Below are 22558 nucleotides of genomic sequence, written 5' to 3' on the forward strand. Positions count from 1 at the left end.
ACAGTTTATCATCTCCAGGGCTATTAAGGAAAGATTGTCACCATTAATACCAGTTTTTTGTTATTTATATTATTGCCGGTATTGGTATTCTTTTTTGTATTTTGGTTTCCTTTGGCCATTTCCTGGTCAATAACAATTTGCCATGCACGGATTGCTGAGTGCTCGCCTCTTTTTGAGCAGTGTTGAGTTCTTGAGGAAGGGGGTTTTCACCTCTGAAACGGAGCCTCGTTGAACTTCAATCGATCCTGAACGCATCATCTTGGAGGCTGAGCTTGTGATTTGCCTGCCAGCGTTTATGGACTGCACTTTTGCAGATAAGTACTGTGTTTAATTTACCTTTATCTAGCAGTTTTCTGCAACTTGGGTATCTTTGGTCATTTCGACACTGGCATTTTTATTGATTTTTGGTTGCTGCACTACCCTGTTCTGGATATAAGAAACAGCGGAACAGATTCACATTTGAAGGCATAGTTTTAGTGCACTTTACATTTGTCATTCACCTTCACTGGGCAGGGTCCAAGGATGTTTCACAGATTATTGTGGCAGCGGTGCCTTAAGGGTTTTTACCCTAAGCAGCTGTGAAGACAGAGGACCAGCCCTTCTCACTTTAAAATGATTATTTCTTATAATTTCTCCAATCTGTTCCGTTTGTTTCTTTTGTCTCGAGCAGGGCAGGGAAGATCTTTATTGTTTGTCCTGGATTGGTAGCATGGAATGTTGCTACTCTTGGGTTTTTGCCAGGTACTAGTGACCTGGATTAGCCACCGTGAGAAAGGGCTACTGGTCTTGATGGACCATTGGTCTGACCCAGTAGGGCTATTCTTATACTACGTAGTTAAAATTTATAACCCACTCTAATCTCAAAAATAGATTCTAGGCGAATAGGAAGACTAACAGCTAAACTTCCTCTTCATTTTTACATTATGAGTTTTTAAAATTTTCCAAAAAATGAAATAGGAAGAGATTTTCCTTAATTCTGTAGGAAGATCATTCCAAAGCTTAGTACCAATATATTCAAAATATTTACTGAATAAAGACTTCAAATGAATATTTTTAACCACTGAATAGTTAAGCTTCAAAGATTGTTGAAAATGAGAAACAACTCTACAAGTATTTACTGGAAAAGAGAAATTCATTAATAAATCCTTCGGGCCCATACCACGTATTAATTTATATATCAGTATAACCAGTTTAAAATTGATTCTTTTCTCAATTGTCAACCAATGTACATGGTATAGAAGGGCAAACTAGATAGGCCATATGATCTTTATCTGCCCTTATTTTTTATTTATTTATTTATCGCTTTTCAATAATATATCAAGAATCCACTTGTACAGAAAGGTAAAGTTAGGCAGGAAATAAAATACAATAAAAATTATAATCTAGTAACCCAATATAGCTTAACTTTAACTCAAGTCCTCAATAAAGGTCCAATCAGCGAGAAATAACAAAGAAATAAAAGTAAAAACTAACAATTATGTTGGCTAAGACAGGAAATCAAAAAAATCTAAAAGTACTTCATATTCATCCTCCTTTTTATCAGTTCATAGACAAAATCGCGCGAGGCAACGGCGCGCTGACAACTGAGCGCAAGGTTGACGGCGCGCCGAAGAAAAGCACTATTTTAAAGGGTTCCAATGGGGGGTGTTGGTGGGGAACCCCCCTATTTTACTTAACAGACATCACGCTGGCGTTGTGGGGGATTTGGGGGATTGTAACCCCCCTCATTATACTTGAAACCAAACTTTTTGCCTGTTTTTTAAGGAAAAAGTTCAGTTTTAAGTATAATGTGGGGGGGTTACAACCCCCCAAACCCCACACAACGGCAGTGCAATGTCTGTTAAGTAAAGTGGGGGGGGGTTCTCCCCCACACCCCCCGTCGGAGCCCTTTAAAATAGTGCTTTTCTTTGGCGCGCCGTTGTCTCACGCGATTTAGTCCCGTCACCTTTTTATCAGGAGAGCCGCTGACAAGAAGGTTGTCAGTTGGCTAGGATCAAAGAAAACATATTTTTGCATTTGATACACTCTCAGACATTTACATGGGTGGCGAAGAAAATAGGTCGCCCCCAAGAGCGATAACACCTGGCTTTAACAACAAAAATTCACGTCGATGTTTTTGTGCATCTCGTGACAGATCTGGAAACATTTGAATTTTATACTCTGAAATTTTTTCTATTTTTAAAGAAAAGTCTTAATAACCAATTCTTATCCGGTGCTAAAGCAACTGTAAGAAGAAGTGTTGCCGACATTGCGACTTCTCTGTCTGAAAGTTCCAGCGTTGTAGAAATATTAAGCAATTGTTGATCACCTTCCTTTAACTTTTCTTTACTTTTAATAGGTAGATAATACACTTGGGTGAGTGGCGGTAACAGTTCTTCAGTAATTTCCAACACCTCGTTTCAACATGTCTCTAGGAGTTACTGTCGCAACTCTAGGAAAGTTAATTAGTCTAAGATTATTATTATTATGGGAAAAGTTTTCTAAAGACTCCAATCTTCTCCTTAAGTTAATATTATCTCTCACTAGTGTTTCTGTAATTTGTTTGGAAACTTTCATTTCTTGGGAAGAATTCAATGTTGAATTTTTGAAATCTTTTAGATCAACTTTAATATTCTTAATTTCATTTTCTTGAGTATTAATTTTATGCTCTAACTGAGAGAGCTGAGGATTAATTGATTTAGCTAAATCCGCTACAAGATCCCAAGTAGCTTTAAGAGTTACCTCGGGGTTTTTTTTAATGTAAAGGAAAGTTTTTTAGAAGAAAAGTCAATGTTCTCACCAATTGAAGTTTCCTCTTGGCTACAGCTCTCCTGCTCACAGGCAAACCGTGGTGCTGGCAAGTCCACAGATTCCGAAGGAATACCCTATAAATTCAGGGGATCCAATTCTATGCTACCCTCTAAGTTCTCATTGGCCTCCGGGGAGAGTCCCTCATCGCCTTCCGATGGCTCCTCTACCCACGGGGAGCTGGTAATCCGAGGAGGAGGGGGAGGCACTCCAGCGTTGGAACTCAAGGTGGTTTCTAGGTCCAAGGAGGACGCCTCCGTCTCGCCCAGCGTGTCTCCAGCGGGCGTACTGATGCTCCCGTGATGTCCTTCACTTGTCGCAGGAGCTTGTCAATGTTGCCGAGACTGGCCGGGCCCGAATGCCGCAAGGCTCAAGTGGCACTACGACCTCACCGCTTTGGCATGTTGCAGGTAATTTGATAGAAAAAAACCAATATTAGGCGAGCACTCTGAAGCAGAACGCTCAGCCAAGCACTTAATCCGCCATCTTGTTGAGAGGATCATCTGCCCTTATTTTTTAATGTTACTGTTTCTATGACTTTCTGGTTTCCAGTGTACATCAAAACCACCATAATACTTTCAAACACCCCAAATTGCAACATTCATAGCTGTATGTCCAGAACACCTTGATTTGAGCTTATAGAATCTGGTCTGTTGAGGGTCCTCCATTTCATTTCACTGCCTTAGGGACCAATATCTTTTCCATATCCACCAGTTATCTTCTAAACATAAGAACATAAGATTTGCCGCTGCTGGATCAGACCAGTGGTCCATCGTGCCCAGCAGTCCACTCACGCGGCGGCCCCCAGGTCAAAGATCAGTGCTCTAAATGAGTCCAACCTCACCTGCATATGTTCCAGTTTAGCAGGAGCTTGTCCAACTTTGTCTTGAATTCCTGGAGGGTGTTTTCCAACCATGAGAATGATGTGGAGTCATAAAATTTACAACTTATTCCACACTTTTCTCGACACTCTTTGTTTCATTTCATATCATTGAAATGGAAAGTATCATGAAAAGTATGGAATAACTTATAAGTCTCAAGTTTATTCATGGCTTGATATACCGACTATCACATTTCTGGGCGGTTTACAATATTACAAATTAAAAAGATCTAATTTAAGTAGATAAAATAAACTAAAATAGGGTAAACCTAAAACTATGACAATTGAGACTGACTAGAAACGAGAGGGTTGTTAGGAGATAGGGAAGTTTTAATTACAATGATAAATAAAAATAAAAGGGAGGATAGAAGGAAGGGAAGTAATGAGAGGGAGATGGGGATATTGCTTCTTTAAAGTGTTGTTTTTTTTTCCCCCTCACTTATTTCCTACTTATTGGTAGGCATCTTTAAAGAGAAAGGTTTTGAGATTTGTTTTAAATTTTCATTCCGAAGATGAAATGGCATTGCATTCCAGAGCGAGGGTTCAACTACTAAGAAAATGGAATTTCTAGTGTAGTATAGGTCCTTTATTGATGGTACTGTCAATAGGTTTTGATTTGTATATCTAAGGACCCTAAAAGGGGTATGTGGAGAGAGATGTTTGTCTAAAAAAACAGGAAGATGAGAGGTCTTGATTTTAAATGTTAGGAGGAGAATTTTATATGTAGTTCGGTGAGAGACCGGTAACCAGTGTAACTCCTGAAAAAGTGGCGTAACATGATCATACGATTAATGGCTCTACATCATTCTCTTCTTGGTTGAGTTATGAACTTTTCAGTGGCCCCTCATACAGGCACCAAGGTTGATTCTATAAATTGTGCATAACTTCAAAGGTATTTTATAGAATCACGATAAGTACCATTCTTTTTGGCACCAATTTTTATTTTTTTAGGCATCATATATAGAATATGGCCCTTAGTGTATGCTCATTATAGGTGTGCTAACTGGTTAGCACATGCATAATACAGGAACCCTAAACTCTATCTAAATATAAAGCTGTAAGCACTTCCATCGTAATTTAAAAAAAAAAAAACTGGTTGAGTGCTGATGCATGTCTAGAAGTTCAAATAATACAAAAATGCTTATTGAGCGGTAAAGTTCCATGTAAGGGTACACTACAGCCATTTTTTTTTTTAGTACAGCTTAGTAAAAGAACTCATTAATATCATATTAGACTTACTTAAAAGGTAAATGGTAACAGAATCACATTCACCATCCCCTCTCCACCTTCAAATGTCTAGATTTGCATCTGGATCCCTTTCTCATCCTCTTGGGCTGTTCTTATTGCTGCAGAGATAACCCTCAGCTGTTTTCATTTGCCACAAATGACCTTCATTTTCAAAAGGCATGGACCACTAAGGTTTCCCTTCTCCAGCCCCATAGAAGCTCTCCTCTTGTGAGCTTTAATTCAGAAATCAGGAAGCATCATTCTTTCAGCCTATGCTATTTAGGAAGTTTATTTTAAATATACTACAGTCAGTTTGCATATAAGTTTTAGATCTCATTATAAGTTTGAAAGGTAATTTGCATATCTGCATTCTGTATCAATCTGAGATACATTGGTATAACAAAAGTAATAGAAAAAATAATTTCTCAGTAGCTTATTGTACTGCATGACACAGCTCACAGTCATCTGAAAGGATTTGAAAGCAAAAGAAACAAATGTTTCCTGGTTTTTTTTTTCTTTTTTAAATTCATATGCGCTATAGCTCTTTCATGCAGATCTAGCTATAATGAGCCCACTGTTATGTGTTATTATGACAGCCTCAGAATAGTAATTCAAAGCTATATTGAACTGAATACTTTCATTCCTATTATGAAAGAAGAATTTAGCAATTTTGTAGTAGAAAAAAACTCTCATCAAAGTATATCATATGAATATACTTATATCATTATCTCAAATTAAAAGTCTGTCCTTCTCTGATTCACAGTAAATTATAAACATATGTCCCATAATTCTATAAAACATCACCTAAATTTAAACACCATTTGTATGCTTAAATTCATAGAAAATCAGAATCTCCATGGTTGAATATACTTTTATGCATATAAATAAGCAGAGTGCTCAGAGGTATTTTGTAATGGTCATGCTTAAATGTAAGCGGGTATTTCCATGGGAGAAGAATGGCGGGGTATAGGCTGGGCCAACATTTACCCAAGTGAAAACAGAATGTCACAAGTTCAAGTACTGAAATGAGGTATGATCACTTACGGCAGGGCTGCCCAAGTCCGATCCTCGAGATCTACTGGCAGGCCAGGTTTTCAGGATATCCACAATGAACATGCATGAGAGAGATTTGCATATCAAGAAGGCAGTGCAGGCAAATTTCTCTAATGCATATTCATTGTAGATATCCTGAAAACCTGGCCTGCCAGTAGATCTCGAGGACCGGACTTGGGCAGCCCTGACTTACGGCATCCATAGTGCAAGAGGACACACCTAACTACAGGTGCATTGAAGCCAAATTACATTAGTATTCATTGAGAACAATTACACATGCGGTTGCTTTGATAGGACAGGCTCACTACCTGCAAAAAAGTAGGCACTTAAATTGTAGCATCTGGTTGCAGAATTGCCTCCATAAAAGACAATTCTATATTTTAAACACACGTGTTTCTATGCCCTATAAGTGCATAAATATTTAGTAAACAAGCACTTATGTGCATTTATGAGCCAGATTTCTAGCAGGTCATCTAAGCATTATTCTGTATTGGGCACAAAGGACCTAATTCTATATAGGACGCCCGGTCTCAGCAGCCACCTAAAAGGCTTTTGAGAATCACACAAGGGCGTCCTACAGTAGACAGAATCACATCTGTCTTAACAGACAGATGCCTAACCCCACCTCTAACTGGCGTCCATGTCTCAGGTACCAGCTAAAGAATTGCATTGCTCTTGACCTCATTTCGGCAAGGGACTATCCCTGATGCAATCAGCTCAGCGGTTAACAGCAGCTGTAGGAGTGTCCCTCCCCCCATGACAGGAGGAATGCCCAATTCCTACTGCCGCCACCCACTAACCACCACTCGAAGTCCCCCAGCAGGAGGGAACCCACTCCCTCCTACCAGAACCCTGAAACACCCCTCTAACCATGATAGGTAGGAGGGATAACCACACCCTCCTGCCAACAGGCCAATCCCCTTAGAGCACAATCCCCCACCCTGACACCCCCGCAGAGCAGAGCCCCCATCCCGGCATCCCAACCCTTGCCCCATATCTTTTTGAGTACTGCTGGCCAGACGGATGCCTACACCTCTGGCCAGCAGGCCCACCACCCTGATTGGTCCATGTGCCTAAGGCCCCTCCCATATCAGGGGCTTTAGGCACCTGGGCCAACCAAAGTCTTAGGCATCCTTCCCAGTGCATTTTGTGATGTAATGGGATTTTCTTAAACTCCTATTTGCCAGTTTCCCAGTGGCTTTAGGTATCTGGCCAATCAGAGTCTTAGGTCACTCCCAATGAATCCCAAAATGCACTGGGAAGGAGGCCTAAGACTCCGGTGGGCCCAGGTGCCTAAAGCCCCTCCTATGGGAGGAGCCTTAGGCACCTGGGTCAATCAGGGCCTTAGTCCCCTCACCTATGCATCTCAGGATGTACTAGGAAGGGGAAGGCCCGCCATTCTGAAGAGGCAGGCCTGCTGGCTGGAGGTAAAGGTATCCCTCCAGCTGGTGGTACTCCAAAATATATAGGGTGAAGTTTGGGGGTGCCAGGGAGGAGGCTCTGTTCTGGGGGATGCCAGTATGCAAGTTGTGCTTTGGGGGTGCTGGGGTGGAGAATCTGTTCAGGGGGTGCCGGGGCGGGGGCTCTGCTCTGTGGGGGTGTCAGGGTGGGGGTTTTTGCTCTGGGGGCTGGACTGTTGAGGGAGTGGGCATCCCTCCTGCCTATCACAGTTGAGAGGGGTTTCGGGGGTTCTAGCAGGAGTGAGTGGGCATCCCTCCTGCCACAGATAGTGTGTGTGGGTTCGGGTATGGCAGTGGGAGGTAGTGGGCGTGAGATTCAGGGGTTCCCAGCCACAGCCACTCTGCTGATCACAACAGGGAAATTTCCTTGCCATGATCCGTTTGGCAGCTGTGTCTATTTGAAATGTAGGCCAGCATTTTGCTGGCCTACATTTTAGCTGCCTATCGCAGCCCTAGGGAGACGTCTAGGGCTGCTTAAGCTCACCTAAGGCCACTTCTGGTGAAAGCATGCTCAGCCTTGTGTGAGCTTAAGCGGTCCTAGGTGCCTCCCTGCACCCGCAACAGACACCTACAGTATAGGCGTCTTGCCTCAGATTGTTTTTTTTCTAAAACGTGCGTTCCGATTGGCTGTTTAGATAGTTAGACTGCCACCAATAATCGGGATGCCATTTATAGAATATGGCCCAAAACTGTAAGTGGCTTACCTCTCATTTTACTATGCCGCAATAGAGGTTTCTACTGCTGCCCAGAGAGCTAAATGCTCTGATGCTGCTCCAACGTTCATAGAATTCCTATGAGCATCAAAACAATGTTGGAACATTTAGGGCTCCTTTTTCTAAGCTGCGCTAGCGGTTTTAGCGTGCGCTTAGTGTGCGCTACAATGCTGTGCGCGCTAGATGCTAACGCCTCCATCGAGCTGGGGTTAGTATTTTCCACTTAGCGCGGGGGTTAGCACGCGCTAAAAACGCTACCGCAGCTTAGTAAAAGGAGCCCTTAAGTGTCCCGGGCCATGGTGGAAACCTTGCAGCTTAGTAAAAGAGGGCCTTAATGCAGTATTTTTCCAAGTCATTCTTGGAATACTCCCTTGTCAGTCAGGTTTTCAGGATATCCACAATGAATATTCATGAGATATTTGCATACAATGGTTGCATACAATTGTTGATATTCTGAAAACATTACTGGCAAAGGAATACTTTAGGAATGATTTGGAAAACACTGGCTTAGTGCACAAATGCAAGAGCTTATACATAGAGCATGAGTGGGAGATACCGTGTTTCCCCAAAAATAAGACAGTGTCTTATATTAATTTGGGGTCCAAAAAAATGCACTAGGGCTTATTTGGGGGGGTTGTCTTATTTTTTTCATGTACAACAATCATTTCTCCCTTCCTCTACCCCAATTCTTCCTTTTTTCTTTCTCCCCCTCCCCATGTGCAGCATCATTCCTCCCCTCTCATCCATCCCCTTGTGCAGCAGAACCCCACTGCTCCCATCGTGAGACTGACATACCTCCGCTCCAAGGCCTCCTAAAGCAGCAGGGGATTCTGAATTGACAGTCCATTTTTTTCAGCACTAATGTCAGGGATGGAGGCAGGGAGTGTCAGGGAGTCAGGGAGTTTCAGGGACATTCGGGAGGGGGGCTTTGCGGGTCCATCTTAATTAGCCCTTATTTAGGTTGTAGAATTGTAGGGTATATATTAAAAATCATGCTAGGGCTTATTTTCGGGATAGGTCTTATTTTCAGGGAAACAGGGTAGGTAGGCTCCAACTTATGCATGCAACCTTTAGAATACAGCCATATGTATACACCCACGCTTACACCAGTTCTATGGCTGCTATAAATGCAGGCGTGTGACTTTTAGGTGTGCTAATACCAGGCTTCACTAGCATTCTATAACATAATCTGGGCATCCAAATGCTTTTATAGAATAGATTCCCACCACACATCCTACAACTGGGCACTTCCATTTACCTAACCCAAGTACTGCTTCCTATAATCATTTAACATCATGCTATAGGATACTTGTCTTATTTTAGGCTTTCTCTGTTCTTGATAAAAGAGATGAAATGACTTCCCTATGAGGAAAGGCTAAAGTGGCTAGGGCTGTTCAGCTTGGAAAAGGGATGGCTCAGGAGAGATATGATAGAGGTCTGTAAACTACTGAGTAGAGTGGAATGAGTAGACGTGAATTGCTTGTTTACTCGTTCCAAAAAAACTTGGACAAGGGGGCATGCAAAGAAAAAGTAGTAGATTTAAAACAAACCAGAGAAACTATTTCATCACTTAACATGTAACTAAACGCTGAAATTAATTGCCATAGAATAAGAAGTTAGCTTAGCAGGGTTTAAAAAAGGTTTGGATAATTTCCTAAATTAGAATTCTGTAAGCTATTATTATGATAGCTTGGGGAAATCCACTGCTTATTCCTAGGATAAGCAAACCAAAAATCAGTTTTTCTTCTTGGGATTTTGCTAGGTACGTGTGACCTGGGTTGACCACTGTTGGAAACAGAAGATTCTGGGTTTGATGGACATTTGGTCTGTCTGGTATGGCAACTCTTATGTTCTTATGATAGTCAGCTTAGATAAACTTAGGCCCTCTTTTACAAAGGCGCGCTAAGCATTTTAGCGTGGATTTAGCTAAATCAATGTGTGCGTTAACCGCTAATGTGTCCATAGGATAACATGCACGCGTTAGCATTTAGTGTGTTTAGCGCACCTTTGTAAAAGAAGGGGTTAGACCCGGCTGGGTTATTTTTAGTGATGACATTAATAATGTTATTGCATTTTAGAAGTGCAGGTATTTTAATGTTTGTGCTATTTTATCTTTTAATGTAGTTCTTTTCTGTTTTTTGGTTATATATATACACTACTAGGCTCCCTTATGGATACCGTCAGACAACACCTTAGTACAGGGAAAAAAATGCTTCTCATACAACTGGACTTAACTGCGGCATTCGACTTAGTGGATCACAACATCCTTCTACAGATCTTAGACGCAATAGGCATCTCAGATAAAGTATACTCTTGGTTTGAAGGATTCCTAAAACTCAGAACCTACAGCGTAAAATCAAACAAAGAAAAGTCAGAATCCTGGTCAAACCCCTGCGGCGTACCACAAGGATCTCCACTATCCCCCACCCTCTTCAATCTCTACACTGCTTCTCTAGGAACGCATCTGGACAATATGGGCATAACCACCTATAGTTATGCTGATGACATCACCATCCTCATCCCATTCGATCATTCTAAACCTACCATGACAGACAAACTTCACCAAACACTTGAAACAGTCACAACCTGGATGAAAAATCACAAACTTAAACTCAACCAAGACAAAACCAAATTCATCCTTCTCGAAAATGACAAGATCCAAACCTCAACCAATTTAGACATAAACGCAATCAAATATCCCATCCAAACCACCATAAAACTACTTGGCATGACCATAGACAGATGCTGCACTATGCAACCGCAAATAAATAAAACAATTCAGAAATCATTCGCAATCATGAGAAATCTGAGACAAGTCCGAAAATTCTTTGAAAGAACACAATTCCAACTTATAGTCCAATCCCTAATACTAGGGATATTGGACTACTGCAACATCCTCTTCCTTCCTTGCCCTGCAACTACAATTAGACAACTCCAAACAATCCAAAATACAGCTTTGAGACTCATCTACTCACTGAAAAAACATGACCACATCACTGAAGCCTTCATCAACTCACATTGGCTTCCAATCCAAGAAAGAATCCAATTCAAATTCTACTGCATATTATTCAAAACCCTACACGGAGACAGCCCATCATACTTGAACAATCGCCTCATCCAAGCACCCACTACAAGACAAAGAAAAACGCACGCCCCATTCATACCCCCCCCCAATCAAGGAAGTAAAAAGAACAAAACTACACGACGGCCTCCTAGCCACCCAAGCCGCAAGGCTAGACAACCAGATCTCCAACCTCTTGATGACCACCCCAGACTATAGGACGTTCAGAAAAGAAATAAAAACCACACTTTTCAAGAAATTCCTGAAGCAGCAATAACATCACGACCGTTTAGTAACTCTAAAACTGACATTTGATCTACCCACTACTGCACTAATAAGAACAAAAGAACTTCCACTATGACCACCTATTAACTCTTTTACAAACCACCTCACCCTCAACAACCTGCTAAATGTTTATAAGATCTACAACTTACCTCTCTAGCAAATCATTGTAACTCTGTTTTTTTGTTAAACTAACCTTTTGTAATCCGCCTTGAACCGCAAGGTAATGGCGGAATAGAAATCCCTAATGTAATGTAATGTAATATATATATATATATATTTTTTTTTTTTTTTTGTACTATGAACGGCTTAGATCACTTTGGAGGCTTAGCAGAATATCAAGTTTAAATAAAACTGTAAACTCTACCATCTGTGCACTGTGCAATGTTTCAAAATGACATGCTAAAATTATTATTATTATTATTATGGGAAAAGTAATTGTTTTGTTGTTCCATTAATTTGCTCTTCTCTATCATTTTGTTTTTAAGCTATTTATTGCATTTTTTTTCTGTCATTTATTCCATTTTCCATGAAGTGTGATGGAGGAAGCTGTTCTAATTTTTCTCTCTAGCAGTGGGGTTTTCAATTTGAGTTTTATGAAATTTGAAGGCACGCATCATGAGCGACTATACCCCGTGTTGCCTTGAATGAAATATAATGGGAAAAAGGGCAACATGAAAACAATGTCAAGAAGTCACAGTGGCCAAACACTGGCAATTACACAGCACAGAACCATGTGAGAGGAGACGTGGCCAAACAGTGGCAGGAACATTCTCAGGTAAAGCAACACCACCAGCAATATGGAGCCTTCAAAGCACCATTAGAGGGAAATAGCAGTGCAAAGTTTGGCATTAACAACCAGTGGCGTAGTGAGGGTAGGAGGCGCCCAGGGCAGTGGTGCCCCCATGCCCCCAAGTCTCACTCACGCCTTTAAATCTTCATCAGCATGAGCAGCTTCTCCGGCCTGCTGCTCGCGCTGGCATCGGCTTTACCTCTGATGTCACTTCCTGGCCCAACAACCCAGAAATGATTTCAGAGGGAGCCAGGCTGGCCTGAGCAGCAAGCTAGAGTAGCTGCTTATGCTGGCAAAGATTTTAAAGAGGTACGGGGGGTGCGGGGAAGGGAGGACCCGAGCGTGATATGGGGGGGCAGAAATGTGCCAGCGCCCTCACCAAGATGGTGCACAGGATGGTCTGCCCCTGCCCCCACCCCCCTTACTACATCACTGTTAATAGCCAAAGGCCTAACCTCCTCTTTTACTAAAGCCCTCTTTTACAAAGGTGCGCTAAGCGTTTTAGCATGCGTTTAGCACATGCTTAATCAATGCATGCGCTAATTGCTAATGCGTCCATAGGATAACATGCATGTGTTAGCGTTTAGCACATTGTTAGCGTGCGCAAATATTTACCGCGCGCTAAAAAGCATAGCGCACCTTTGTAAAAGGTGTAAGGTGCGCTATGCTTTTTAATGCACGATAAATATTAGCGTGTGCTAATCACATGCATACATGTTACCCTATGAATGTGTTAGCAGTTAGTGCACGTGTTGATTTAGCGTGCGCTAAATGTGCGCTAAAACGCTTAGCTCACCTTTGTAAAAGAGGGCCTACGAGAAGGACAGGCATGCGACAGGCACCTATTTTGCAGAAGCAGCACCATAGTGACCCAGGCTTACAAGTGAGAAGTGTGATGATTCAATACATCAAACCTATATGTTTGCTAATCTAAAAAACATATTATTTGATTTCTGGTTCCAATCTAAAAATGATATATGCGTAAGGAATACACACTAAGGGATCCTTTTACAAAGGTGCACTAGCGTTTTTAGTGCATGCACTGGATTAGCGTGCGCTAGCTGAAAAATTACCGCCTTCTTAAAAGGAGGTGGTAGCGGCTAGTGCGCGCAGCAATATAGCGCATGCTAATCCGTGCATTAAGGCCCTAACACACCTTTGTAAAAGGAGTCCTAAATTAGCTTTATGAGGGGGATAATTCTATATGGAAGATACTAATGTTTATATGACAAACACGAGGGGCCGCTGAAAAGTTCTCAGCCCAACCAAGAAGCGAATGATGTGGAGCCACGAAACTTACAAGTCTTTCTACACTTTTCTTGACACTTTTCAAAATGAAACGAAAAGTGTGGAATAACTTGTAAGTTTCATGCCTCCACATCATTCTCTTCTTGGTTGGGTTGAGAACTTTCCAGCAGTACCTCCTATTGTGATGTCACAACGGCTTGGTTTCCCTATATTTGTGCTCATTTACTAGATGCATTTGCCTCATTGAAATGAAAAGTGTCAAGAAAAGTGTGGAATAAAAGTTTCATGGCGCTACATCATTCTCTTCTTGGTTGGGCTGAGAACTTTTCAGCGGCCCATCATATATGTGTATCATATATGTATAAATAAATAGCATATCAGCATATAAGAGCATAAATACCAAAAAAATCTGGCTACACACTATTTTGTAAATATGTACATATCTTACATAAAGGTCCTTTTAACAAACTGTGATAAAAAGTGGCTTTAATGTGTCCTTGTGTGGGTCCTTGTATGTGCATGTGCTACCCACATGCTAATAACTAGTAGACTACCCACATGCAAAAAGTAGGCATGTTCTGTGTTAATCAATTATCACCAGGCTGACCAAATATTGTATAGTTAGCACATGAGCCCTCACCGCCTAGAAAATAAGTGTACCTAAGGGCTCACATGCTAATGGAAAAAAAAATTCATGTGTAGCCATTATTGGCAAAATAGGAAAAATCTGTCATTTCCTGGCAGTGCTAAAAGTGTCCTTAACACATGGTAAAAACCCACGTTGGGGATAGAAACATAGAAATATAGAATATGACGGCAGAAAAGGGCCATCGGCCCAACAAGTCTGCCCACTCGAAGAACCCAGGCAACTGTTTAGCACTGGATTCCTATATAACCCTGAGCTTTCTTTTTTAATTCTTATGTTGTATGGCATATACTGTATGATGGAGATTAAAGTTCAAAGGTTAAAGTTCATTTTGACATGGCTATTGGTATAACACAATTAAAACCAATTAATACATGGCAACTGGTTGGTTTGCGCTGGTTCAAAAAAATCACTGTTCTGTTTTAAGGATCTTCACGTTGTCAAATGTGAATCAGACAAGAGGTCATGGACTGAAGTTGAGAGGCGACAGGCTCAGGACAAATACCAGGAAGTTCTGTTTCACGCAGCGAGCGGTGGACGCTTGGAATGCTCTCCCGGAGGAGGTTGTGACGGAGACCACCATTCTGGGTTTCAAGGGCAAGTTGGATGCACACCTTCTTGCAAATCACATCGATGGATACGGGTAAACAGGTTTTCATCGGGGAACACATGGCTTGGCCTCTGCGTGTGCGGGTCACCGGACTGGATGGACCAAAAAGGTCTGATTCGGTGAAGGCGTTTCTTATGTTCTTATGTTCAGACTGCCGTGAGTGTAACATAACACCTGACAACTGCAATCCTCGTTAGTATCCAACATCACAGTGTTTCAAACTTTAGTTCATTTACTTTTTAAACTTTTATAAAACTTTATCTTTAAAGTGCTTAGTGCAAAGTGTAAACTTAGCTTAATCATATCGCTCCAGCATTGACTCGTTCCCCCCTCTTTCTCTCTGAAACATTTCGATTACTTTTTCAAGGTTGCGGAAGACAGTCTACTGAAGGAGCTTTTAGCGTCAATGCTGTCCATAATCTGACATTGCCTTAGGGCTCCTTTTACGAAGACACGGTAGCGGTTTAATGTGCGTAATAGCGTGTGCGTTAAACCGCCAGATGTGCTAGCCGCTACCGCCTCCTCTTGAGCAGGCGGTAGTTTTTTGGCTAGTGCGGGGGTTAGCGCATGATGAAGAAAAGTCACGCGCGCTGAAGCCGCTACTGCGGATTCGTAAAAGGAGCCCTTAGTTATTATAAGATTTTTTTTTTAATATTACATGACTCCTTACCAATGGAATGAGTTCCTGAATGATCTTAATATTTTGTCAAATGATAAGGTATTTAGATGGGCTTTAAAAAAGTGTTGCTTTTTTCAAAAATATTTGTGAGAGATTATGTGGTTATGCTATGGCAAAAAGAAAGATGCTGTAGCTTTTATTGTTATATAGAATTGTATAATAGTAAGACTATTTTTTTTTTTATTATGTACTATAATTATGTTTTTACTTTTTATAAAAAATGCATTTTTCAATTGATTATAATCTACCTTCAACTGAGATTAAGTGGAATATAAGTATTCTAATTAAATTAAATATATACTTTGATAAAATGCCTAAAGAGAGGCTGAATGTATCTGCAGGTATTCCTTCTATCCCCAATTACTATAAAGTAAAGCAAGTACACCTTCGTAGTCTTACAACCCAGGAGAGATAATTAATATGAAGTGTGCTACACTAGTCTAAAAAAAGAAAAGAATAACATTATATTCTTTTAAATATCTTTATTGAAGAAAGACAAAAATATGATGAAAATTTCATTGTGTATTTTTAACTTGTTAAAATCTGCTTTGGCTCAATTTGTTCACCACGCCCCTTCCTTTTCCTTGTTTAAATGAAGTCTGAAAACCCACCTTTTTGATATAGCTTTCAATCCATAACCCTACTCCCCACTGCCCTAACTGTATCCATGGCATTTGTCTGTCTTGTCTGTTTAGACTATAAGCTCCTTTGAGCAGGAACTGCCACCTTCATGACTCTGTACAGCACTGCATACTAGAGATTTGCACGGGGACAGAAATCCCGCCCATCCTCGCCCGTCCCCACCAGGATCCTCTCCGTCCCCACCCGTCCCCATCAGGGTCCTCTCCTTCCCCATCCATCCCTGCAAGGAATTACCTCCATCCCCGCCCGTTCCCATAAAAAGCAGCAATTACTTCTGACAGGATCATCAATTCCACAGTTTCTTTTGTGTTTGTGCTGCTGTTTTCCTTGTGGAATCTCTTTGGTGGAACCCTTTTTTTGTTTTCTGTTCAGGTAATTAACTTATAAACCCCCTCTTTTACTAAGACTGACGTGTCCATTATATTATATGGATGAACCCTGCTTCCAAAGCCTTCCATCCCCATGGGAGTCCTGTTGGCTAGAGGGGGGTCCCCGTGGGAGTTCCATGGGCCAGAGGGGGGTCCCCGTGGGAGTCCCGCGGGTTAAGGGGGAATCCCGCGGGAACCCCACAGAACCCGTTCCCGTGCAGACCTCTACTGCATACATCATAGCACTATAGAAATATAGGTAGTAATTAATAGGAGTAGTAGTAGTTTGAAGAAATTTATATAAATATTATATATTTTTGAAAGCTCTCAAAGCAGTGTACATTCAGGTACAGTGAGTCTTTTTCTGTCCCTTGGAAGGCTCACAATCTGAGTATACCTGAGGAAAAGGAGGGTTAAGTGGATTATCACCGAACATTAGGGTCGAAACACGTATGTGTTTGGTCTTGTACTTGAATATAAGATTTAGCACCATAGGTAACCTCTTTTGTTTTTCTGTGTTCTACCTTTTGGTGTACCAAATATAAGGTACTCAGCTTGAAAAAGCATTCTAATAGATGCAAGGTGCTGAAATGGGGCAAAAATGGCAGATGGACATGAACACATTTTGTATACTGAATACTCAAATATAAACCTAGAATTATGGCTAAAAAATGGGGGTCTCGGTTTTTATTTGAACTTCCCCCTTTCAGACCCATCACAGACCTTTTTGGGACTGCCTTAAGCCCCGCCGGTCCAGTGGTGAGCTAAGGCAAGAGCGATCCGCTTATACTCCTGCCCCATGCAGTCTCAACTCAAAATGGCTGACTTAAGTTCCAACAGTTGTTTTTCATGAAAAGATTCACCCAGAGCATTGACTAGTCATCTGGCAGTCTTAACTATTTTCCCTATCTGTCCTTGTAGGCTCATGTTTTGTCAGTAGCTGCCTCAGGAACCTGTGAACAATTGGAATTGTAGTCTTCCAAATGAATCTAGAGCACCTGAGCCAACACATAACTTATCGTCCTTTTGGCTTCTTGTGTTTCTTTGTTTGCCTTCCAGCAAATTCATGTATCCTCATGTTTACAGTAGATTTCTCAAAGCCAAATAGCAGGCTCATATTTAGTTAATATCAGACTGAGATGTGCATAAGAGGTACTGCTGAAAAGTTCTCAGCCCAACCAAGAAAAGAATGATGTGGAGTCATGAAACTTACAAGTTCTTCCACATTTTTCTTGACGCTTTTAATTTCATTTCATATCATTGAAACAAAAGTGTCAAGAAGACTGTGGAAGAACTTGTAAGTTTCATAGCTCTATTGGTGCCTAAGTTAAGTCCAAAACACTGTTTAAAACTGTACTTAAAAAGAAATTTCAAGGAACACTAGAATCACACCTCTGGTGGTACCTTCTGGTGCCTAATGCCACTGTAGGTATAGCTAATGATGGAAGTAGTATTAGGCACCAGTACTACTACTACTACTATTTATTATTTCTATAACACTGAAAGGCGTACGCAGCGCTGTACATTTTAACATACAATAGGCAGTCCCTGCTCAGAAGAGCTTACAATCTAATTTAGATAGAACATTTCAGGGTTGGGGAGGTTATAGGATATAGGAATGTGACAGCAGCAGGGTGAGGGAGATCATAGTGAGTCTAGGTATCTGACAGCAGTGAGGAGGGAGTTGAAGAGTTGAAAGCAGTTTCAAAAAAGTGGGCCTTTAGCTTGGATTTGAACACTGCCAGGGACAGAGCATGACGTATTGATTCAAGCAACCTATTCCAGGAATACATCACTGCAAGAAAGAAGGGACAGAGTCTGGAGTTGGAAGTGGAAGAGAAAGGTACAGATAAGAGAGGCTTGCCCGACGAGCAGAGATCACCGGGGGGGGGGGGGGGAGGGAGGGAGCATAGGAGGAGATGAATGAGAAGAGATATTGGGGGGGGGGGCTTCAGAGCGAACGCACTTGTAGGTCATCAAGAGGAGTTTAAACTGTATTCGGAAATGGACGGGGAGCCAATGAAGCGACTTGAGGAGAGGGGTAATGTGAGAATAGCGGCTCTCATAGAATTTGAGTCGTGCAGCAGCATTTTGAATGGATTGAAGAAGAGAAAGACAGGCACGCGGGAGGCCCGAGAGAAGTACATTGCAGTAGTCTAAGCGCGAGGTGACGAAAGCTTGGTCAAGGGTTTTGGTCATGTGTTCAGAGAGAAGAGGATGGATTTTGGTAATGTTACAGAGGAGGAAGCAACAGGATTTGGCGGTCTGTTGGATCTGAGCAGAGAAGGAGAGAGAAGAGTCAAAGATCACCCAAAGGTTATGAGCCGATGAGACAGGGAGGAGGATAGTGTTATCCACAGAGATAAAGAACGGCGAGAGGGGGGAGGTGGGTTTTGGGGGAAAGATAAGGAGTTTAGTTTCAGCCATAATCAGTTTGAGATGGCAGCAAGACATCCAAGCGGCAATGTTGGACAGGCAGGCTGAAATTCGGGCCTGAAATCCCGTAGAGGTATCTGGCATGGAGAGGTAGATCTGGGAGTCATCAGCATAGAGGTAATACTGAAAACCATGAGAGGAGATCAGCGTTCCAAGAAAGAGGGTACATAGGGAAAAGAGGAGAGGGCCCAGGACAGAGCCTTGGGGTATGCCAATAGACATTGGGATGGTGGCGGTGGAGGATCCACCGTAACATACGCTGAAGGTACGACGAGAGAGATAGGAAGATAATCCAGAAGAGAGCAAGACCCCGGAATCCCAGCAAGGACAATGTGTCAAGAAGGAGGCGGTGATCAACAGTAGGTGCCTCCAGAGGCATGATTCACATCAAAGGTAGATATCGGAAATGTAGGCCTTGAAAACCTTGGCCTACATTTTTGGCATCTACCTTTGTGGGAGGCATGATTCTCTAAATAGCGCCATCATATGATTAACACGCGATTGGCGGCCGCTTTTAAGGTGGCCACCGACAACAGTGCTGTGTAGAGAATCCCGGGCTTTTGCACATGGTCAAATAAGAGATCTCTGCCTGTGTGAACTGTGTAAACTCATTGAATCCTTCCTGCCTGTGTCCCTTGCTGCAAAATGCCACAGAAGAAAGAGAATGCGAGTCTTCACATGTTAAGAACACAGTGATGAACAAAATCCGTACAAACATAAGGAACTTCTTCATCCAGAGTGGTAGAAATCTGGAACGCTCTTGCAGAGGCTGTTATAGGGGAAAGCACCCTTCAGGGATGTAAGACAAGGTTAGACAATGTACACAGGTAAGGCTAGACTCAGTTAGGGCACTGGTCTTTGACCTAAGGGCCACTGCGTGAGCAGACTGCTGGGCACGATGGACCACTAGTCTGACCCAGCAGCAGCAATTCTTATGTTCCAACATGTTCAGGTCAATGTTTAATAACAAAAAGACTGAATTACTTTCAAAGATTTTTGTGCAAATTTTCAGTGATACTATCTATCTGAGCAGCAGCACTAAAAATCCATGGATAATGATAACTAGATAAGATATCCAATTATCCCTATGACTCACTTGATACCCATTTGAAGTTATCTGTCTAGTGGCTGAATTTCACCCCCTAGGTGAGAGGTTGCCAAGCTACATCAGGACCTTAAGTCATGCTATTTGCCCCTTAATGTGACTTAAAGGACAGTAACCTAGGCCCTCTTTTACAAAGGTGCGCTAAGCATTTTAGCACGGATTTAGCACCCGATAACTCAACACGTGCGTTAACCACTAACTCGTCCATAGGATAACATGCATGTGTTAGCGTTTAGCACGCACTAATATTTAAGGTGCGCTAAAAAGCTTAGCACATCTTTGTAAAAGAGGGGGATAGTTGGGTGGCATATAGTAATGAGATGTAAAGCATTTAAATCAGCTCATTACTATGTAAAAGTTAAGATGTATGTACTTGCCTTTTACTGCACCTTGATAACTTTCCCCCCTAAGATGGGTAACTTTTTAACCTGCCTCCATTAATACAGATAGGTTGGGGTTTTCTTTTGGCTGTTCAGGGTGGCACATTTAGTTGAAAGCCTGATATGGTCAGCAACCATTCATCACCACATATTTATTTCTGAAAATCGATTGTGCTATGTCTTTTCATGTAAATGTAATGCTCCTTCTAAGACGCACAATGAAAAGTTTTGGGTATGCTTTGGTTCATTATATTATTTTCTGCTTCAAAGACTATGAGATGCTTCAACTGCAAGGTAACACTGACGCCTAAACAGGTCTGTTTTCTTGCAGACAGAAGGAAAATTCTATATCCGAAGATAATAACAGAAAGGAGGACAGTGAAACTGGAAACAGCTGCAGAGGAAGCTGAACTGGTAGCAGCATTGCAGAGCTTGGAAAAGAAAGCTCTTCAAATTAGAAGCTATCACGCAGAGTAAATTTTTCTACTAAAATCGTTAAATGGAAAATAAGAAAGGACACTCCTAGTGAAAAGAGAACATGTCTGCAACCCTGTAAGAAATCAGCCGAAATACAAAAGATGGAAGTTGAAAATTGTCCTAGTGAGTCTTAGTTCCGTAGCATATAATGTTATTAATTCACAGCACAGTAATGATAACTAGGTACAGTCTGACTTGCAACATGTAGAGATAGCAATAGAGAATCCCGTAGACTCACGGCTTAATAATGACACATACTGTAGACATAAATCTACCCATGGACCCTCTCCTTATGAAGAAAAAGGAGTTACAGAGAGTACCACTGTGAATACTGACAGGTAAAGTCCTGATTCAGATTTGATGTCTGATCTCGAAGAAGATTACTGCCAGGATATTTCCCAGGGTGCTTCTTGAATTTGTCTGCTTTTTTTTTTTTTTTTAGAAAGCTGAACAGCACTGAGGAATCAAACATATTTCTTGGTGAGATTAAAGCATACAGTTTATGTTAAAAGTTAATTTAAGTTTAACATATTTTGTCATTACAGCTTTCAGAAAAAAAAAAACCTCATGCTTAGTTAAAAACAATTTAAGATGGCCGACTCAGCAGTAACAACAGGGACTAGACTTAGTAGATAAAGACAGGTTGTTCACCCTCTCCAAGGTAGAGAGAACGAGAGGGCACTCTCTAAAGTTAAAAGGGGATAGATTCCATACAAACGTAAGGAGTGGTAGAAAACTGGAGTGTTATAGGGGAAAACACCCTTCAGGGATTCAAGACAAAGTTAGACAATTTCCTGCTGTACGCAGGTAAAGCTAGTCTCAGTTAGGGCACTGGTCTTTGACCTAAGGGCTGCCACATGAGCGGACTGCTGGGCATGATGGACCACTGGTCTGACCCAGCAGCGGCAATTCTTATGTTCATAGAAAAAAGGTGCCTGCATGCAACAGAAAAGACAGTAGTATCATCTAATTATACCTGAGATCCATTGCTATGAATAAGTAAAAGGAAAACCTAAGGTCATATAGAGTCGATTGCAATGAGGATTCCATTGGGCAGACTGGTTGTATTCTACAGTCATTATTTATTGCCATATGTACCTATCCTGCCTGAAGGATGATATGGTGGAGGTATGGTTATGATGATGCGCAGATGCTATGCAGAAGCTTTCAAATCATGCAGCAGGCAAATTTCTGCCAATATTTGTGGAATTTCCACTTGAGATCTCAGTTTGGAAATGCAATTGTTCAGGATTTAAAGGATGAGTGCAAATAATGGCGTCTCCTTTTCCTTTGATTATGTAGGTCCTGGAATGTAGCTGTTTCCACACACAATATTAATCACCTGCAAATTAATTAATTTTAAAGCATTTGTATGCCACAAATAAAAATTTGTAACTGACTCACAATAAAACATATAAAACACTAGCTGATGCCCCGGCGTTGCACGGGTATTTAATTATAGCAATAACACTGTAAATGGATTTAAATAAAGATACTTTATAGTGGTGAATGAAATAATTTTGTTACAGCTTTATAAAAAGTAAAATATTCAAAGTATAATGTGAAATATTTGACAAAATGAATACAATTCAACTAACACAAAAATTGATTATAAACAACATTTTTAGTTTCACCTCCAGGAGCAAGAACATATACATTCTTGGGTGAACCCACCCTTCCCACGTGTGCAGGTGGGCCGCGAGACCCCCAG

At 41.4% G+C, this 22558-nt stretch overlaps 1 protein-coding gene and 1 long non-coding RNA gene across 2 annotated transcripts in view; one reads left to right on the forward strand and one right to left on the reverse strand.

Annotated features, from left to right (window-relative positions):
* The window catches only part of KYNU (kynureninase), a 461407-nt gene that overhangs the window by 385797 nt on the left and 53052 nt on the right, over positions 1-22558 (reverse strand). The window lies entirely within an intron of this gene.
* LOC117360898 lies at positions 1968-21238 on the forward strand. Its single transcript, XR_004539552.1, has 3 exons — positions 1968-3197; positions 12035-12241; positions 20702-21238. It is a non-coding gene; the product is annotated as an uncharacterized LOC117360898 (long non-coding RNA).

The sequence above is a fragment of the Geotrypetes seraphini genome, chromosome 5 (genome assembly GCF_902459505.1).
Source record: "Geotrypetes seraphini chromosome 5, aGeoSer1.1, whole genome shotgun sequence".
Classification (NCBI taxonomy): Eukaryota; Metazoa; Chordata; class Amphibia; order Gymnophiona; family Dermophiidae; genus Geotrypetes; species Geotrypetes seraphini.